Genomic DNA, 22131 nt, shown 5'->3' with positions numbered 1-22131 from the left:
AAACGCCTCAAGGCGAAATAACATTGGAGAAATAACAAAATTAACCATTAAAGTAATTACTCCTAAATTAAAGTTAGGCGCTATTTATAAAAATGAATCTTCATGTGTGAACAGCCACTCTTCAATTCAGTTCACCCTTCAAAACACTCTCCATTATTATAAAAATACCTTTCGCATCTTTGCCCTATTTGTGGGAAGGTCATTGTTTCGCATATTCGCTTTCTATTATGTTAATCGTTTCCCCACATAACCGGGCCCATTAGATTGCTCTTTTCGTTTGAATTACTGCGTTCAATCACGCATATACAAATTTTGTGTTCCTTGACGCGTTATAATTTAATAGGAATATCGATTTATTCGCAACCAGCGAGTGGAAGTTATGATGTATTATCATTTTTTTAATTAAATATAGATGTACACGCCACAAATCTCACCTGATCTAAATGCCTTCGCATACAGACAAATCCTCGTTTCGATCGATCGTCACGATAATCCTATCGATCCGTCGCTACACCCTGGAATTCAATTTGATCATTAATGACATAAACATAAACTATCGATTAGTTGTATCGAGTTTTTAGGTTTTCGCGATTGTTACACATAGGAAATTAAACTATTTTTCCGAATTTAAATCGCGCATATTTGTATTTTCAAACAAACCGACGTTTCGTGCTCGTTACAGGACCTATGGTCACGGTTGACTGTCAACCGTGGGACTTGTAAAGGGCCCGAAACGTCGGTTTGTTTGGAAAACAAATATACGCGATTTAAATCTGGAACAATAGTTTCATTTCCTATATCGATTAGTCGTTTCGATCAGTCTGAAGCGACGGGTCGTGAAGACAAATCAGCTGTATATAAGAGACTTTACGTGACAATATGACCGACGATAGTACGCGTTATCTAAAAAATGCCCAGTTACTTTAGTCTGGAACTACCTCAAATTGTAGTTTTAGAACTTCTTCTAAAACTCAAATTGTACTTCTCCTTCTCTTTAGAAAGAAGAAAGAAAGAAAATTCATTTATTTGCACACCACAAATGACACCACACAAAAAGGAATAAATAAATAGAAATAAACAACTCAGAGAAAAAAATTAAAATAAGAAAAACAAAAATACAAAAAAAAGCATTCATACCTACTTGAGACACAAATAAATAGTTACGGAACAAAATTACAAACAAAACGAAAACGAAATTACACCACAGATTATTTAATTAAAATACAAGACACTACGTGTAAAGATACTTTGTGTGGTGTCAGCTGCGGTAACAAAAGGGTCATTAACTCAGTATTTGCTGGAAAATGTAATGCGTTCCCAGCACTGATTTTTAGTTAGTTAGTATTTTTAGTTAGTAAGGGTCACGGAGCAATATTCGCGATAATACCTACTTAATAAAAACATTTTCATAAACACAGATGGGTAGATGTGTTGATCAAGTGATATATCAACGACATAAGGACTCTAGTCGATCGAAGGAAGAACGATGGAGCTAAATTGTAAAGTTTCTGCACGCACTTTTCAAAATATATCTTACCTATAACCGAGTTTTCTATGATGATCAAAATTTTGAGCTTCAAAAATCGTTGCCAATAAGACTCCTTGCTATATATATATATATATATACGAAAAAGGACCCTGAATGTGTTTACTTAGTCCAAATTAGACCGGTGCACTGCCAATATTAGAAAGAAATGAATAGCGAATCTTTTAATTTTTTTATTGTGCCGTGAAGCCATTCAAATTTTAAAAATTCGACGTAATTTGTATCTACTAGCGGTGAAGAGGCTATATTACACGATTCCTTTCATATTGCCTTAAATAATTAATTATTCCAATTACTTACCTCAATAACATTTCCACTTAATTTTGAGTCAAAGTAAAGCCATATTTTTAACGGACAGTACCGCCTGACGTCTACTTTCCCCATGTAATACACCTCACTGTTTGTCCTACGAGTAAGCTGCTATAGTAAAATGTTGCCGGCAGAGCAACTGTATCTTCCTTTGACTTGAACGTCTTTGCTGATAGATGATGATGATGATGGTGGTGGTTATCAACTACACAAATCACATTGATGACGTCGTTGGTCCAATGGTTAGCCTTTTGGGCGCTAGATGTGGCTGTCTCGGGTTTGATTTCATTATCATATTTAAGAGCCACACTCCTGTAGGTATAGCCGCCTCCAATTTTTTCGGTTTATAGTCACCTCTTTGACCTCCTTGTAGGTGCTTACTTTAACCTTCTTCTTTATTTGTTCACTATACGCCCTTCTTGATCTTCCTCTCTTTCTTTTCCCTTCTAGCTTCCCCTCAATTACCATTCATACAAATTCATCTTTACATAATAAAACCTGTTACCCCTCTCTGTTCTCAATTTTAATTGATAGTTTAATTTCAGGTGGGACTAATTCAGGAAACAAACTTTTCTGGGTGTTATGTATGCCTAAGGTGCGCAGTTCGTTTAGTGTTTGTTGTGCGAAAGACGCCCGTAATTTGAGGCGTAATTTGAGTCGAATGAATTGTTAGCCTGACACGTTATTATTAGTATATCAGTAGAAGCTTAACGCCTATTGGAAATATTGGCTTAATAAGTGAAACAACATCACGTCGGGTTTACTTCGCTATTTAGAGGGGTACTGAAAGAAGAGGTAAAAGGAAACATAATGAAATAAATGGACATTACCAAAAGCAATGACACAGTCGAATAGTCCTACAGGTGAAACGTTAAAATTGCCCGGACGTTAATTCGCTACGTGGCTCGACAAGATATCGATTTAATTGCTTCCAAACTGATAACAAGTTCCCAAGTGTCGGCGCACGTCGGCGACTAATGTATTTGAGTTTGCTAATCTGTTGTACGGTTCAAGATTTGAAACCTAGCTTACCTACTAATAATGTTTACTTTGACTTGATTTATAATACGGTTATATTCAAATTCACACCCGTGGTGTAATAAGATAACATCTGCTAAATGACAACTTTTCAGGAGAGATGTTTAAATAATATACGATTGAAATTTGTTGATAACTTCAATATACTCTATTAGAAGCAGTAGAGCTCCTTGTGAAAGTGTTCGCCAAGCGAAGTACTGCCACATGGATTATTTCTGCCGCCAAGCAATAATGTGAGCATTACTGTGTTCCGATTTGAAGGGTGCTGGTGAAGTTACAGCACATGGGACTTGTCAACTTATGTCTCAAGGTGACAGGCGCAGTAGCACAGTCATTCAAATCTTTGCGATTTAAAGCTCTGAGTGGCACTGCAACTATTATGGACTTGCGTGTCGCTTACCAGCAGGCGCACGACTCGCTTGTCCCGTCACTTAGTATTATAAAAAAACTGAAATAGGAAACTTATAATATGTCACATACACGTATGTTTTTTCAAGTATTTTGTATTATTTTTCTAATTTTCATGCGAGTAAAATATTTTTGACGTAATATCACATGCAACTTTATTATACCAAGGGTAGGGTTCGGGAGTTTGGATAAAATTATACTATCTCTATAGAATTCACGTAGTTTTGATGTTTAAGTTACTAATTATCACCCTCCAGTATGATCATATGTGGCTTTATTACCAATATCTGCTGAAATTAACTACAAACTGAGAAACTTCTAGATACTTTATATATACATAAGAAAGTACTCACTAGAATTCTACTCTATAGTACTCCATGGCAAAAAGTACAATAGCTGGTTTAATTTTCACATTTAAAGGAACAATTTTCAAATTATCTAATTAAAATGGCGAATTAAACACAACAAAACGAAATATTCGTAAACATGACCTATTACGCGTGTTTAATTGTATCATGAGTTTCTGGTTACAAACATTTTGGCTTACTTTAAATTACTGTGTGGTTGTTATTATTTATCTCTCTCATAACTCGTAAACTTTGCAACCCCATTAGAACTATTCAGAACAGAGCCCGTATATTTAAGGGCGAACACAATAATCGTTTAGGTAACTGTTTACGGGCTTAGGCACACACGGCAACTGTTGAAGTTGTGTACAATTTTAACACTAAGAATATTTGGTCGAAATTTGTCTTAACTAGGAAACTAGATGTATTCATGACAAGTTAATACCATCGTATAATTAGACAAGTAGTGTGACTCCGTACAAACGTAGCAGCGCGGCTTGTATACATGTATGTACACTCTCGTGTCGTGTACGGCCACACATATTCGCATAATCTCGAGGTGCACTCGAGTTACACAGCGCGGTTTTTGCGCGCCGTTTATTACAGAATTGAAGCGCTCGCTCGCTGTTTAAAATAAATATGGTGTCAAATTTTAATTTCAAATGTATAGTAATCATTTCCATTTTCAAATGTATCGTTATGTATATACAAACTCGCATTTCAATCTCATATTAGATGATCATACTCCCATAATCGAGATACTAATCTGCTATACTGGTATAAAAATATCAATAAGTAAGTAGTGCATTTGATAAAGGTTATTTCTATAGAGCACGAGAATACTGGAGACCTCTGATACACAGGTTGGTACAAGCACGATCCTTTTCTCTTCCCTTACTTGCGAGCTCACTCTTCCCATAGCAGCTCAACCACGAGCTATCGAAGGTCAAACGTTTTTTTATACCTTTATACGTGTATCGACGGTAAAACGTCTTTATACCTATATAAGTATTAGTAGCGTCACCATAATACCAGTAGCAGTAGAGCTCCTTGTGAAAAAGTTCGTCCAGGGAAGTACTGCCACCTTATCTATTTCTGCCGCCAAGCATTCCGGTTTAGAAGGGTTAGGGTGCGGGTAAAATTACAGGCACATGGGACTTGTCTACTTATGTCTCAGGGTGACGGGCGCAGTGGCAGTGCCCCTAACATCTTTGCGATTTAAAGCTCTAAGTTGCACTGCAACTGTAATAGATAAGCGTGTCGCTTACACCACCAGGCGCACGATTTGTTTGTGTTTTAATAAAAATATGCATACATAGAATACCTTAATTTTATCAAATTTTGTTTTCTTTGATTTGTTTGTAGTTTATGTTTTCAACCTGTAGGTACAACTAAAATAATAAGGTGACAACCCTACACGGTAAAAACAGATTACTTAGAAAAAGACAAAATGCTTTTTATGAAGACAATTTTATTAAATCCAACAAAACGATCCTCTCCCTATAGACGCTAGAGAATAATTACTTGATAATAGTAAAAAAGTCTCAAAAGTATATTTTAGTTATAAGACTATTTTATTTTATTTTAGATTATTATAGAGAAGATTGTTCGGCGACATGTCACGACTATGAAAACGCAACAAAACGTTGCTTTGAGAATATACTCTAGAATTTAGAATATTATTCTGAATAGCAAACTACTTCTTTTTTTGTTTAACAATATATTTTCTTAAAATACACCCAAGAAATTTTGAAGTCATTTAAGATTATTCAAATTTGATGTAAGAGGTAAAAATTTCTTGATGTATGTCCAATTAATTGATTAGAAATAAAATAAAATCTTGAAGTGAACGTATTTGTCTAAAAGTTAGAATAAAGTTAAGAGTAAAATTGTATTAGATAAAGATAAGCAGTATTTTTGTAATGACAATATTTTATTACTTTTAATAAATATTTTTTCAGAATTAGCAAATATTTTGAGAAATTGCTCTTTCTTATTAGTAGAAATCCTTTTTTTCTGCGTACGCTCAGGACGTGTAGGCATTGACGTGCCGAACAGGCGGGAATTACACTACTTGTGTTATTATACTATGTTTATACATTTTTCTTCTTTCTTTCGTATCACTCTTGACAGAGTGGTGGTGTTCATCACGGAGTACGTTCGTTACCGGCTTCGTTGCCTCTCGACATCTCTCTCTGTTAGTGAATCCCTCGTGCACTCATGTAAAGGACCGCCCAATGCAGATTTCATTTGATCGGTTCATCGAATGGGTGACCTTCCGCGCAGTCTAGTGCCCTCCACTCTGCCCTGCATAACAAGACGCTCTATGGAGTCAAAATTCCGTCTTGAGATACGACCGAAGAATTTTAGGATGTGAGTTTGCACCACAGTAGACAGACGCTGCTTGAATCTGAGTTTTTGGAGGATGGAGGCGTTTGACGAAAGTCTGTCTTGATACCCCAAGCACTCTTCTCCAGCACCACATTTACAGGGCGTCTATCTTCTTCTTCTGGGTTTTACCGAGCGCCTTTGTCTCTACAGCGTACAGAAATATGAGAAAATCTAGTGTTCGGACCAGCCGGATTTTAGTGGCCTTGGTAATGTTTCTATTCCCCCATATTTTCTTCAGTTTATCCATTGCTATTCTAGATACTGCCGTACGTCTTTTCACTTCATCTACGCATTTGCCAGTGTTCGAAATTACAGCTCCAAGATATACGTAGGATTGGGCCACATCACGCAATTCTTATAATTTCCGGCGAATTATGATGAACGCGATATGGTTTTCTAATGTTAATACATTAGAAAACCATATTAATGCAGCTTTGTCTTACTCACATCTGACATCCGACTGACAGAATACGAATTTCCTCAAATGAGAGGGATTTAAGCCATAGTCTAACAGGCTGCCTCAATGTAAGTTGGGAATTTTGCTTCTGTTTGGAGAATTAATTATGTTTGTCTTCACCGACACGCAAATTTGGTCACTTTGATTTCGTGTACCATAAATAGCAAGTGATAATTTTAGCACACTATGCATTATAGGAAAATACTTAGTGGTTGGCTACATCTTGTCGGTAGGAATCAAAGCCAAGACTCCCTTATCATATTACTAAGTACGCACATAAATCTATAAGTAACAATAGACTATACACAATAATTGTTGTGATTTAGAATAAAAACATACATTTTGAAAAACTACAAACTGGAAAGGCATCACAAAAGCAAACTACTTCTACAAACAGTTTAGGGTAATTGTCAAAAAGCTTACAAAATCCGTTCAGTGAAGAGTAACCTTAAAACAATGATAATTGTATTATAGAATCAAGAGCTATGATCAATTATGTTCAGTATTAAAATAATAAAACAGGTTATTTAAAAAAAAAGTAATTACTTGAATTATTACGAATTTTTTTAGTCAATAGAATTCATTTCGGTGGTCTGTTCAGAATCGCCTAAGACGAATAGATGCTTACAAAATCCATAAAATGCAGCATAAATTCAGTAACATGTAGTTGAGATTCCTTCTACATATCCTTGAGACTGTAATTTATATACAATATGAACGACAGTAACAGTTTGGGAGAAAATATTAATGATTGTCACATGTTACATAGTCACGGAGTCTTTTCGGTGGTCTAAAAATTTGGTCAAATATCCAGTAACCATTCCGGATTTTGAACGCAGTCAAAAAAACAACGTGTTTGTATAGGTTTTGAACGCATTGTACCGGCCATCTTTAGTCTTTAATTGAGAATCAAAGCAACGGCAGTATATTGTTTACCAATAAGTGCTTTTTCGTCAAACCTCATCTGATCTTTTCGGTTACGCCGTAAAATTGGTAAGTACTAATTAATTAACGAAAACAATCAGTTATTGCATCAGGCAGGAAGGATATAATAGCCAATGGCTAACAATTTTGTTTCTAACCTCAAAATATTGCACTGGAATCTGTTTTTATACGAAAATGTCCGTTCGGTGGTCACCTTTTTGGTGGTCACTAGTGACCACCAAAAAGACAAGTGGTCACCGAAAAGATGCAGCTATATTGTTTGAATTTTATGGAACACGCTTTGACACGTGAAGCATTAGGGTGCGTACAGATTTGGCGAATACGTTGCATGTGCGCTGCGCGCGCGTTGCACGAGCGCTGCACACGTGCAATTAAGTGCGCCTCTGTAATCACATCACCCGCAAGCCTCGCAGAACGCGCGCATTATGCGAGCCATGTAGGAAACTAGTTGCGGCGCGCGTGCAGCACGCGCGCAGCGCACATGCAGCGCATTCGCCAAATCTGTACGTACCCTAAACTTCGGTTAAGGCAGCGCTTTATTGCTTTTTCAGATTACTCAAAGATGGCGAAAACGCGAAAAAAACTTACAGACGAAGAAAAGAAAAATCGAAGACGCGAAAATAAAAAGTTAACTATGAGGAAACTAAGAGAGAAACTGAAACAAAATCCAGTTGCATTGGAACAAAAGCGAAAAAAAGACAGAGAATATTATTATAAGAAAAAAGATCAAGGATTGATAAAAACAATAAAAGATTTAAATGCTCGAGATCAAAGAAATCTTAGAAAGAAATGGAGGGAAGATGCGAGGAAACGACGAGAGGTAATGAAAATACAGCGCCGTACTGAAAAAATTATTCAAGAAGGTACTCCACCATCTTCTCCTATACCTTCCGGTAGTCTTACGCCAACAGCTTCTTCGCTGCATCCTCAACCGTCGTCATCAAGAGTGATTTCTGGCAAATCTATTGCAGCAAGGAACAAACGAATTCTCAAATCTGAAAATATTTACTTAAGGCAAAGATTACAAGTCCTTGAGAGCAAATTAGCCAAGTACAGAATGAGAGACCACAGAGCCAACAAATCAGACAAGAAAAATAAGAATGAAACGAATGAGTCCTCCCAGCAGGACAAAGAAAATAAAAATATATTATCTAAAAAAGGTTTCATTCGTGTTGAAAGAATTAAAAAAACTATACACAATTTTTTGAGCGATGATCAATACAGCCGACTTACTTCAGGTAAAAAAGAGACAATCACTAGAAAAAAACAAAAGAAACAAATTCGGCTCTTAAATGATACACTGACAAATTTACATGTTAAATTTCAAAAAGAAACCGGAAGTCACATATCTTACAAAACTTTCTGTAGGTACCGTCCATTTTGGATCATAAGTCCAAAATCATCAGCAAGAGATACATGCTTATGCTCTATGCACGAAAATGTGAATTTTGTCGTGCAAGCTCTTAAAACTGCAAGAATTATAAAAGAAAACTCTGCTTTAGAGGTTGCTAAGTCTCTTTGTTGCAACCGCGATGGTAACTTGAAAGAAATTTGCCTGGAAAGAAAATGTTCTAAGTGTGTCGATAAAGTGATTGAGTTTAGTCAATACATTGGCGATGATTCAATATTTTATCAGCACTGGGTTACTAAAAAAATTCCTACTATTGTTAAGGGTCAAGAAAAGATATGCCAGAAAACTATTAAAGAAAAAGTTATGACCAACAAACGATCCTTAATTGATATTCTTCAGGCAAAAATGCCACATTTCATGCAACACATAGGAAATATATTACACCAATCAAGTATTGTGCGTAAAATAAAAAAAGATATGATACATCAGCAATGTGGATTTCTTCATTGTGATTTTTCGGAAAATTACTTATGCAAATATGGTCGCGAAGTACAATCTGCACATTTTGGGGGATCAAAACAACAACTCAGCCTCCACACAAGCGTTTTTTACTATAAAAATAATGACGACTGCACAACTCCTAATCACAAATCCTATTGTACCATATCGGAAAATCTTCGCCATGATCCAGTCTTGGTCTGTGCACATCTAAAACCTGTAATCGACAATATCAAAGCAAATCTTGTCCCCGATATTAAGACTTTTCATATTCTGAGTGATGGGCCTTCAAGTCAGTACAGAAACAAGAGCATGTTTTTTTTATTAGTTGAATACCTTAGTGTGGAGTTAGATGCTGAAGAGATTTATTGGCACTTCAGTGAGAGTGGTCATGGCAAAGGTGCTCCCGATGGAGTAGGGGGCTGTCTTAAACGAGCAGCAGATCGTCAAGTCGGGTTAGGTCGTGATATATCAGATATTCAAAGTTTAGTCAGCTGTTTACAAGAAAATGTACAGGCTACTACTGTTATTCCTATAGACGACACCCATTTGTCTGAAATAGAAGATAAAATCAAGAATGCTGAAATTCAACCATTTAAAGGCACTTTAAAAATCCATCAAATTACTTGGCACCGAAGTAACCCTAAAATCCTACACGCCAGAAAATTGAGTTGTATAACTTGTTCAGCAAACGCTGTGTGCACTCATTATGAAATTGGACAAATTCAAATAAAATCTGAACACTATGAAGATCTTACACGGGACGTTGAAAATTTATTAGACGCGCCATCCTATGGTCAACATAAAAAAAAGTGGAGAATCGAAGATATCTATTCTGATTCTTCTGAGGACAATATTCCTCTGGCAACATTAGCTCAAGTTTTTGACTTTGACGATGACGATCTGAAAATCTTTTAATTTTTTTCGAAAATGACCACCGAAAATATCTTTTTGGTGGTCTTTAAAATAAAAGCTTTTCTTTATATTAAAAAATAATATTTTTTTAAACTAAACTAGTTGATTTACAAGATAAGTTTATAATGAAGCTACTTTATAATTAATATTGTATCAAAAGTTGTTCCTATTGGTAAAATTTTAAATATTGTTCTTTTTGGTGGTCAAGATAGTATTTTCGGTGACCCTCAAAAAAATATTTTTGTTCCTAATTACCCAAAAAAATAAGATTGATCTCATTTGTTTATTGTTTTAAGATAATTACCAAAGCATCATTTAGAATTGTAATAAAACTTACACAAATTAAAAACTTTTTATTTTAACATCACAAAAGCCTCAAAATGACAATTACCCTTTAAATATTTGAACCAATGGTGCGTTTATTATTATAAATTATATATGATTAACTTTAACGAGTGTGTATTGAGAGTAAAGTCAACATTCAACTTCGTTAAATTTCAGCCAAAAGTTATTATACCGGTATATATGAGGGAATTAGAATAATACCACTGCATATAAAGCAATCAATAAATGTATTTCGTAATTTAAAGCAAGATTAATTAACACTATGGCACTGACATTTGTAATTTGACATATTTTACAAAGCAATAATTTATTACATAGCCATCACTATACATAGAAATATATCTACAAACATTATACCTGAGTGGAGCTCTGAATAGGTGTTGCCTCGATCGGAGTCGATTAAGGAATGCCTGCCGTCTGGCCACACAAGGGTATTTATAGTCGTGAACAAACAAGTGGCGTAGTGGTCGAACGAATGTCGGACAAACAACTTTGTTTTTTTTGTAAAATTATGAATTAAAAGTTGATCTCCCACACGGCCATTCTGACAAGCAGCCAGACAGGCTCACAATTCGCTCTCTTTTATTAAACAGTAACAATACAATTGAATATAACATTATAGAAGTTTTGTATCGATATAATCATCATAAATAATCACAAAAATTACAACAATTTGCGTTTCATTAAACGTTTAACGAGTTAACATTCTTAACTAAATTGGCGTATAAATATATATTTTTATTTAGCCTTTAAGGCACGGTTTAAATAAAAATAATAATAATAAAAAGATAACAGTCTTAACATACGGCCTCGGTAGTAAGCCTCTGTGGCACGGCCGAAACAGAAAATATTAACAGTCTTATCATACACACGACCTCGGTAATAAGCCTCTATAGCACGGTCCAAACAGAAAAGATTAACTTACGGCCTCGGTAATAAGCTATTATAGCACGGCCAATAACTGTGGTTTCCTTATTACTTGGTATGCACCGTGACGTCTGGCCAGGAGTCAAGTTGCGTACGGAGTGATAAGCGTACCAAATGAAATTTAGTCTTGCTCTTCCAGGAATTCAGCAAGTTTAGAACCCATATCATGTGAAACAAGTCTCAAATTATCATGAGACACATATAAGTCTTTTGCAGTATTGTGTACGTTCACAGTATATCTTTCATTGTCATGAATTTGAGTGATGACGCATGGACCCTTGTATTTGCTGTCAAGTTTTGTGATAGCTCGCGGGTTTTGCTTTACCAAAACAACGTCTCCAAGCTTAAATGGAATAATTTTGGCTTTGTTACGATCGAATTGTTCTTTTTGTTTTAAAGCACATGAATCCATTTTCTGTTTAGCTGCCTTTCGACAAGCATCAAGGTCCAAGCGTTCAACATCCTGTGAAAGAGCCGATATTGCAGGAGGTGATCGATTGCAACCAATGAGTAGCTGGAAGGGAGTCTGTCCTGTACTTTTATTAAAAGAGCAATTAATCGCCAACTGAACTTCGCCGACGGCATCCTTCCAGCTCCTCTTCGAGGTATTTTCGACTACAGTGAAGCAATCTGTCAGTACTTTCATTAGTCTTTCGACTTGACCATTTGCACGACTTACACCACTGGCTATAAAATGCAACTCGATATTCCATTGTTCACAAGAAGCGTGAAGTTCTTTGCCAGTATAGGATGCTGCTTGATCACAAATTATTCTTTTTGGGGTTCCAAAAGTAAAAATGAGATCTTTAAGGCAGTTTACAGTACTATTTGATGTAAGATTATTGACGGGTTTTATGAAACAGTATTCAGAGAAAGCATCAATAGACACTACTGCATATTGTTTCTTGGGTTTGCTACCGCTTAGTTTGCCAGTGGTATCCATATGCACCGTATGGAAAGGCACAGGGGTTTTATCAATGGGATGCAAGGATACCTGACGCGCACCCGATTGGATCTTATTGATTTTACAGGTAAGGCAATTCTCGACGAATTTCCGAATATTCTTTGTCATGCAGGGAAACCAAAACAATTCACGGACTTTTTGCAACGTTTTCTCCCAACCTAAGTGTTTAAGTGAATCATGGTACATCTGAATAATATACCATCTATAGCTTTTAGGAACAAATAATTATTTTTTCAATTTGTTATCTTTTGTAGTATAAATTCGATAAAGTAAGCCATTCTGTATTTCATAACTAGAAGCCAAACTCTTGTCAATAGAACCATTTTCAATAGAATCAATAATTGCTTTGGTTTCCATATCATTCTTTTGACCAACCTCTAACCAACGACTGGTTAGAGTTAATTATAACGATAATTAAGAACATTATTTACACTGAGAGGTTCTGGATTTCTACTTAGAAAGTCAGCATGGGGGATCCGTTCTCCTGCACGATACTCAATCTCAAAATCAAAGGACTGCAAGTATGCCCACCACCGGTGAACACGGGGAAGTAGTTATTTTTTGTTACGTGACGCTTTCAACGAATTACAGTCTGTCACGAGTTTGAAACTCCTGCCGAATAAATAGTGACGAAAGTGTTTTATAGATTTGACAACTGCCAATGTTTCAAGCTCATATGAATGATAACTTTTTTCGGTATCAGTGGTGCGCATACTGAAATACTCCACAACCTTTAATTGAGTATCGTGTTTTTGGAACAATACTCCGCTAAACCCAATGGAACTAGCATCAGTGTGCAACTCGATAGGCTTAGAAGGATCGAACAATGCTAATGTTGGCTCAGAGGATAGACATTTAATTATTTTTTCTCTAGCAGCATCATGTTCTGGTGCCCAGTTCTACTTGGCTTCGGATTTAGTTAGATTGTACAAAGGGCTCATTGTTTGAGAGAAGTTTGGGATAAACTTTCTGAAATATCCAGCTAGTCCACAAAACTGACGAACCTGTTTGACATTTGTAGGGACAGGGGAGTTAAACAGGGCTCCTACTTTACCAGGACTTGGTTTAACGGAACTGATAGAGATGATTCGTCCTAAATATTTTTTTAAATTCAAGGAAAATCCTGCAGTTTTTAATGATTCGAGGACGAGTTTCAAACGCGCTAGCCCTTCATCAATAGTGTTAGAGAAAATTATTACGTCATCGATATAGATGAGAACAAACAAATCAACGTAAGGCTTAAGCGCCGCATTAATGGCTCGCTGAAACACTGATGGAGCATTGCACAACCCAAACGGCATACGTAAGAATTCGAATTGCCCGTCAGGCGTGACAAAAGCAGTTTTTTCAATTGAGTCCGGGGCTATTGGGATTTGGTGAAAACCCGCAGCCATGTCCAGAACAGTAAAATATTTTGCTTTCACTAATTTGCCAATATGATCATCTATTAATGGGAGTGGGAAATTGTCTCGAACGATATTACTATTTAATTCCCTAAATTCTACACATAACCGGTCAGTACCATCCTTCTTGCGAACCAGCAGAATGGGACTGGAGAACGGAGAATTACTGTCTCTGACGATGCCATTCTCCTTTAGGTTTTCGATAATCTTTTTGACATTATCTCGTTCAATAGGCGCGAGGCGATAGGGACGTCTTTGAACAGTTTTGTCAGGGTTTTTAAGGCGAATGGACAATTCTCCAGTGTTCACCTGAGTAACTGAATTTCCAGATGTAAAAAGATCAGAATAAGACTCTAATAACTTTATTAAACGCCTGTTGTAATCCGGAGTAACGTCAGTGTCAATATTTTCAGATATATTGATTTTTTCGACAAAATTTATGTTGTAATTATTTCTAGACATACTGATTTGAGATTTCGAAAAAATTATTTGTAAACCAGGAATGTCAAAAAGATTCTCGCCTAACAAATATCATATTGGATGTAGTGATCAGGAACAATTATAAAGTCGAGCTCCAGATTCAAATCATCAATGGAGATGAGACAATTAAGTCTTTTTACGGGATGAAGATAACGAATTATCTCCAATTCCACGCAATAAAGTAGTCTCATATGAGGTTTTACCAGTTATGGAATCTGCCACATCTTCACGCATCAAAGAGCACTCAGCGCCGCTGTCCATAAGACATACAAAATCTCGGTTATCAATTTTAACAAGCCTGGAACGCTTATTGTTTATTACTAGAGAATTTATAGTTTTTGGTTTCTTATTTAGACGCTTAAAGCAATTTTCAAATTTGTGACCTGGTTTCTGACAAAAACTACAAGCGTTGCGCGATTTGGGAGATTCCTTACTTGGTGTTTCTTTTCTTTCAGGTTTGAAATTATGAGACTGAGCAGTGGCAGAAGAGGTACTAGTGGGCGCGCTGTATGCATTCAAAACCGTACGGCAATCTCTTTGCAAATGTCCTAGTTTAAAACATTTTTGGCAGCGTCTTAATTTGAAATCAGATGGGTTGTACTTTGCCTTTTTAGGAGGGAAACCGTGATCAGCATCGTTCATCGTCTACGTTTGTAGGAATTGAGACTTTGTATTAATTGTGGCAGAGTTTGAGGTGTAAGTCGTAACAAGTCTGATCTTATACGAAAGTCCGACATACCTGATATAACGGCTTCCACCAAATGCAGCTCGGTCACCTCGATGCCAATCGCCTTTTTTGCGAGCTCCCATTTGCGGGTTGCGTAGTCGGCCAGGCTGCTTGCCTTGTCGCTCGTATACTCCATAAAAGCGGTTAAGTCATCGTAGTATCTGGTTTCATCTGCAAAGGTTTGAATAATACTCTTCTTTTATTCTTCCCATGTAGTAAGGGTTGTATAGTTGCGCTTAGCCCAATCGGCAGCGCGTCCTTTCAGATTTTTTCTAGCCAAATTTAAAGTCTCTCGTTCGTTAAGCTGGTATTCAGTTTTTAATTCTTCGACATGACGACACCATACCTGTACGATATCAGTGCGATCGTCAGGATTGAATGAAGGTAGATAAATGTGTTCTAGATTTCTAGCCCTTGGCAGTGGCTGAACGACCAATGACGTGGGAAAAAAGTTAGAAGTTGTTTGGATGAGTGTAGTCATCATCTCATGCATCATGGTTTTCATAAATTCAAGAGGAACAAAGTTACCGCCCTGACTAGTGCTGCCGCCGGGCGCGGTGCTTGTTGTATTAGTAGGTAACCGAGACTCGTCGCGCCGCCCAAGAAGCGGAGATCCCGAGCCTTCACCAGTAGTACCGGAGCCAGACGTAGGCACGCTGGCGGAGCCTTCCATTGTGTTGGAATGGTTAACTGAAACTCATAAAAGGAAAATGTTAAGTATACAAAAAATATGTAAAGAAGTATATGAGCTAAATTGCGAATATTTACAAATTTACCTAACATAAAATTTGCTTTATTGCACTAAGCGAGTAATGAAACACGAGGGCAAATTTAAAATAAGTTCTCAATACATTCATCAATTTTATTCATAGTTTTAAGCTTATTCTTTCTGAAAAGCATAATTAAGCGTTTAGTATTTGATTATGGCAAATATTTAATATATAAAAAGCGTTTTAATTTTCAAAAGTATACTTTTTAAATTGATTTTTATGAAGTCGATTCATGACCATACGATCCGACATGAGGACCGATTTAGTCAGAGTCATCCATGATTTAAAAAATCGATTTAAAGCAGAAAATCGTGTGCCTTATTTCAAAACAAACAAGTATTTAAATATACTACAAAAATACTACTAAAAAAAGGTGTAGAATTATTTTAATCTCGCTTCTGATGAGGGAAATAGAATAAAGCAATAAATAAATGGATTTCGTAATTTAAAGCAAGATTAATTAACACTATGGCACTGACATTTGTAATTTGACATATTTTACAAAGCAATAATTTATTACATAGCCATCACTATACATAGAAATATATCTATAAACATTATACCTGAGTGGAGCTCTGAATAGGTGTTGCCTCGATCGGAGTCGATTAAGGAATGCCTGCCGTCTGGCCACACAAGGGTATTTATAGTCGTGAACAAACAAGTGGCGTAGTGGTCGAACGAATGTCGGACAAACAACTTTGTTTTTTTGTAAAATTATGAATTAAAAGTTGATCTCCCACATATATGTGGGTATACGTCTCTGGCCAGCAGATTAAGCTCCGCTGCATACGCAGTCCGCAGAATACGTGAGCTTACCGATGTTAGTACTGCTAGACTAGTTTACTTTAGTTACTTCCATAGTATAATGTCCTACGGGATTCTCATGTGGGGTAAAGCGGCTGATATTCAAACCATATTTGTATTGCAAAAACGAGCGATTCGTTCTGTGTACCGTCTAGGCTCTCGGGTATCTCTCAGAGAAAAGTTTAAGGAGACTGGTATCATGACTGTGGCATCACAGTACATTTACTCAAATATTTTATATGCCCGTAAAAATATACATAATTTCAATAAGAAAGAAGATATCCATAATATTAACCTTAGAGCTAAGTCCAAACTCATGGTACCACGATTTCGTTTAACAAAGGTAAACAACTCTTTTATGGGGAACTGTATACGTTTTTACAATAAGATTCCGGAGCATATATTAAGTTTATCATTTCCTAAGTTTAAAAACTACATTAAAAATATTTTGATCGAAAAATCATATTACAAAATTGAAGACTACGTGTTAGATGTATGGAAAGACGACATGGCTCCAGAATCCACACAAATTTGATTCAAAGTGTATTCCATAGCATTTAAGTTTATTTGAAAAGAGCAATCCCTAGAGTTTCTTGCTCGTTCTTCTCAGGGAGGTCAGCGTAGTGAACGAGCAGTAGCTTAAATGTGACGTTTTCAAGTGTAAATTTATTTTACCTATTGAATAAATAATCTTTGACTTTGACTTTGATTCATAAATAATGTATTTTCTGTCAACCCTCGTTTTACAATAAAGTCAGACTCTTATTGCACACTTTCAATGGCGTTCTGCCTCATCCTTAATTGCTTATGCAAACTATATTCCGTAAAATTCAGCTTGTCATGTTCATGTTTATGACAAAATTTGTCAAACTTCATGAATCACTGATAGGACACACTCAGTTTCTTTTATGGTTAAAATAGGTACGTGCCTACTTAATCTTCTCGTCTTGAAAAAGCCCAAGTCATAGCGTTCAGAGAACAAATCTGCAGGCTGGTAATTCTACTCCAATGCCATGTGCCATATAAATATCCATAAAATAGAGGTGGAACCCCAGCCTTTGTCTAGTCTCTCGATGATAGGAAGGGGATGAAGGAATGTTTTATGCAATTCCGTCGTACACCCTTTGTGATATATCCACAGAATACTGATAAGCTGGCAATTTTACGGCGGTGTTCAAGGCTTTGCAGGTTTTTCTACTAAATCGAGTCACCGATAAGCCTCTTGGCACGTTTTTTAGTAAAATCCAAGCTGGTCAGTTGACGTTTAGCAAACAGTCCAATAAGTGACAGCAGTACTCCATACAGGACTGGACTTGTGCTTTGTGGCAACTTTCGCCCGCTTTGTGAGAGCGCCGTGTGAAGTAACGTTCTACCTTGGATACGCTTCCATTCATTGCATTTGTAACCATGAATTTAATGTATGTGACGAAGTTCAAATTGGACGACAGGTTCATTGCAAGTAATTGGAAACAATCAGTTATCGGTATGGTAAAGAGACTCCGTTTTGTGGAGATGTATTTTTTCTATTTCCGCTTGGTTGGTTGTGTTCAATTGAATAATTGGCATCGTCCTAATTGGAGACTGCTTTAAGTGTCAAATTTAAACGACTACCCACTGACTCTCTACAAAATTGGATTAGATTGGCCAAGTATCTATTCACAACTGTGCTGTCATCATCATCCGACGACGTCTGAAGATCCCTGGAATCAATATATCATTGAAGCAGAAAAAAACCCTGAGGAACTGTATCTTTTACTGTCCGGACGAGTAGCCATCTAAGATTACTCGAATTGGTCGTTCACACATACACTGAAATAGAGAATCGATGTTAAAACAAATCGACTGACCTATGACATATTTAAATCAGTATTATAACATTATGATGGGTTACTGGAACAACAATACGTTAATAGAGTCCACCCAGCTAATAACGGCAAAAAGGCGTGGCACCACTGTTTGCTTATTTTCAGTCGAATTCCCGTGTAATCGAACATACCTAAACATTGTATTAAAATCGTCAAATTTAAAATAACACAAACTGACTTAAAGGATGTAACATTTTAAAAATGATCGCGGAACCATTTCTCGACTGGATGAGATAAACGACTTTCGGTGGGTCCCAACGTAAACTTTTTTGCCCTCAAACGTAACTTCATCGTGTTGTTGAAAGGTTGTGAAAATAAACACATATAAAATTTCTGACAATTAACTCCCACTGTGATGTATCCATGATTTAGTAAATTTTAATTAAGTTAATAATTGGTGGTAAGGTAAATGTGTAAGAATAAAAATACTTTATTGCGTAAGCACCGATATGTAAAGTAATTATTATTTTGTGATGTTTAAAATGTATAATTAGTAAATTCGCTGCTACTTAATTAATTTTGCGACCTTCCATTCTTCTCAAACAAAATTTACGCAGTATAATTGGCGACGAGTTACTCAGTGTTAATTGATTTTGTAATTTTTTATGATGTCAAGGTAGGGGACGGAAAAGCGTGTGCCAGGTCTAAAGCGACACGCCTATCCATGATAGTTCCAGTGCCCCTCAGAGTTTTAAATCGCACGGACCTGAAGGGCAGTGCCACTGCGCCCGTCACCTTGAGAGACTAGTTGACAAGTCCCATATGCCTGTAATTTCACCAGCACCCTTACCTTTCAAAACTGGAATGCAGTAATGCTCTCATTAATGCTTGGCGGCAGAAATCGGTAAGGCAGTACTTCCCTGAACGAGCTCTTTTATGAGCTCTACTGCTAATAAATAATGAAATCATAAAAATAGAGCATGTTACCAAAACGGATCGCAAAAGACATTAGGGGTATAAAAGAGTTTGATGTGCATACGTGACATATTTTAAGGTATAGCTTATGATTAACAGGGCATCAAAGCAACCGTATAATCAATATATTTATTGGCCACTAAGCTTTTTTATCCTGGTAAACCGGAAAAGATATCAATTTTGTTGACAATAACAAAAAAACTGGTGGAAAATAAATTAGTATGGGAAGGCCTATGTGATACATCAAAAGTGCTTTTATCGCAAGAAAGAATTAAAAATAATTTCAAATAATCTCAGTACTAAAAAACCGACCTCAAAAATTATGTATGTAGGAATTATATCTATTTGCCAAGTTTTATTCAAATCGGTTACCGGAAAGTGCTCGAAACCGGATTTATAGTTTGTCAATGGTGGAATATTTTCTTCAAATTTAAATGGGACCAATACTGAGGTACCCCACCCTCATTCTAACAAAAAAGAATCATCAAACTCGGACAAAACATTTGAACAAATGTTCAAAAATGTTAATATATACAATAAAATATATATAAAATACATACAATAAAAAATACAGTCGAATTGAGAACCTCCACTTTTGTTTGTAGTTGGTTAAAAACGAACTGCATGAAACAAATTATTTGTACTCACATCAAAAAGTTTTCGACTAATTACGTTCGCAGAATCTTTAAATATCTGTCCTGAAAAGTGGTAATTTTGCAGATAATGGCTTTATTACACATAAGGTTAAGTGTGGTAGACGAAAGGAGCCTCCCCGCACGACGTAAAGGTTTCTGTATGTCTGACGCATCCTGGGCAACAATAGACAAGTACTTTACGCTCATAGACAAATCCTTTTACCACGGTAGCTGGGACTATAGTATATGTTATCGGTACGACAAGAAGAAGAAGAATTACACCAACAAAGGTGCGAAGTTTTTCCCCCAAAAAGTCTGTCATTGCGAACTATGTATGACTGTAAACAGACGTCCCTTTACTAATAATTCGCTTCTAATTCATGTATAGAAATTTAACTTCGCCTACAGTAAATTTTCAAAAGCGAATTACACTATTGTATGGACATAGTAATAAACGACTGTTTAAAATCCTCGCGAAATACCCACATATAAACGCAAATGACACGTTACGGTCCCTTTTTAAGGGTCACTCCCGTTGTAACCCGGAGATCAGAGAATTTGACAAAGTGGCACGATTTCCTGAAAACAGCACGTTCATAAGGTATAATATCAAATCGATGGCTAAGTAGTCAGTACAATGTAAACGAAGCTTTGAAGTTACCGTTACGGAAATGAGTTATAAATATGCTGATGAAAATTTGCACTACAGTGCTCTAAGATCGCTAATGTATAGGTAGACAGTTGTTCCGTACGGTACATCTTTGTAACAGTGTTCAATATTTTCTGGTGTACATAACTTTTACACGTTCAAATTTCCTTTACTTTAGTAAGTTTGACATGCCTACCTACAGGTATACTTATAATATGCCTACATTCAGATATACATTTTTGTTAGTAATTGTACGTTAGAGCAGGTTATTGTGTATATGCGAAATTAATATCGTCGTATCGACTATGTTATCAAATTATCTAAGAAACAATGTAAACTTCGACGATGTGCTAACTTCTTATTTTCATTCCACGAGCACACATTGCTTCAAGATAAAATCTTCTGCGCCGTAGGTAAATGGAAAGTTACCGACAAATGACGTCACATAAAACTCCTATAATCAGTTCAAATGGGATTGTGAGGTGTGGTTCACGTGCGGATTACCGACATTAAATCCTGCCGCCATTCGCACCTACTTCCACACAAAACTAAAATGGGAGCTAAAACAAACGACGTCCTTTATATGTCGCACCGAGATACGGTTATGTTGGTGATTAGAACAGGAGCTCAAGCGACTTCTAGGCTATTTCGGCCTCCGTGTTTTCAGTCAATTTCAAAATAAGTAAAAAAATATAAAGTAACAAAACTCCTTACACATTTATTTTATTACACAAACTCACAGTTCTTTTAAAATTCTTTACCAAATGTTTTGACTAATTTGTTATTTATTCTATTGTTTGCGTACAAAGGAACGCTGCCCTTTCCGTTCTATTCTGGTTTTCGTTTATTTTTAACAAGACTATGAAATCGTCGTTTCTAAGTTGATGATCAATGTTTTGTTATAATCATGATTTGTTAGAAATTTACGCCTACATAATTGAGTCGTATTTTTAGGTTTACTTTGAAAATAATTTGTCATACAAATACTAATTACGTAATTTTTGAGAACATGGTGTGATGTGAGTGTGGCGAGCTGAGGGCGTTTTGAAATGAGGGTGTGGTGACCTGAGAACGTGATGAGATGAGAAAGCGGCAGGTTGAGAATTTGGTAACCTGCTCACAAAGAGTTTATGCAGCCATTGTTGATAACTTAATACCAAATCTGAAAACGATTACGAATATTATGGTAAGTATGTAGTCGTACACAAACTCACAGTTCTTTTAAAATTCTTTACCAAATCTTACCATAATATTCGCCTATTGGTGTAGGGCGAAACTATGGCCTAGTGTTGTCCGTTGCAAGACCCAGACGTGACTAAGCCAGTGTTGGTTTTTGTCTTGCACACTCAGTCTTTGTCTAGGTCTCGTTCTTGCGGTTTGCAGTCTCGCTAGACTTACAGTACCTATCTCTATTATTCAAACTATCGTATTCTATTATGTTT

The sequence above is a fragment of the Hyposmocoma kahamanoa genome, unplaced genomic scaffold (genome assembly GCF_003589595.1).
Source record: "Hyposmocoma kahamanoa isolate Upper Pololo Valley unplaced genomic scaffold, ASM358959v1 66, whole genome shotgun sequence".
Lineage (NCBI taxonomy): Eukaryota > Metazoa > Arthropoda > Insecta > Lepidoptera > Cosmopterigidae > Hyposmocoma > Hyposmocoma kahamanoa.
Note: the sequence above shows the minus strand (reverse complement) of the source record.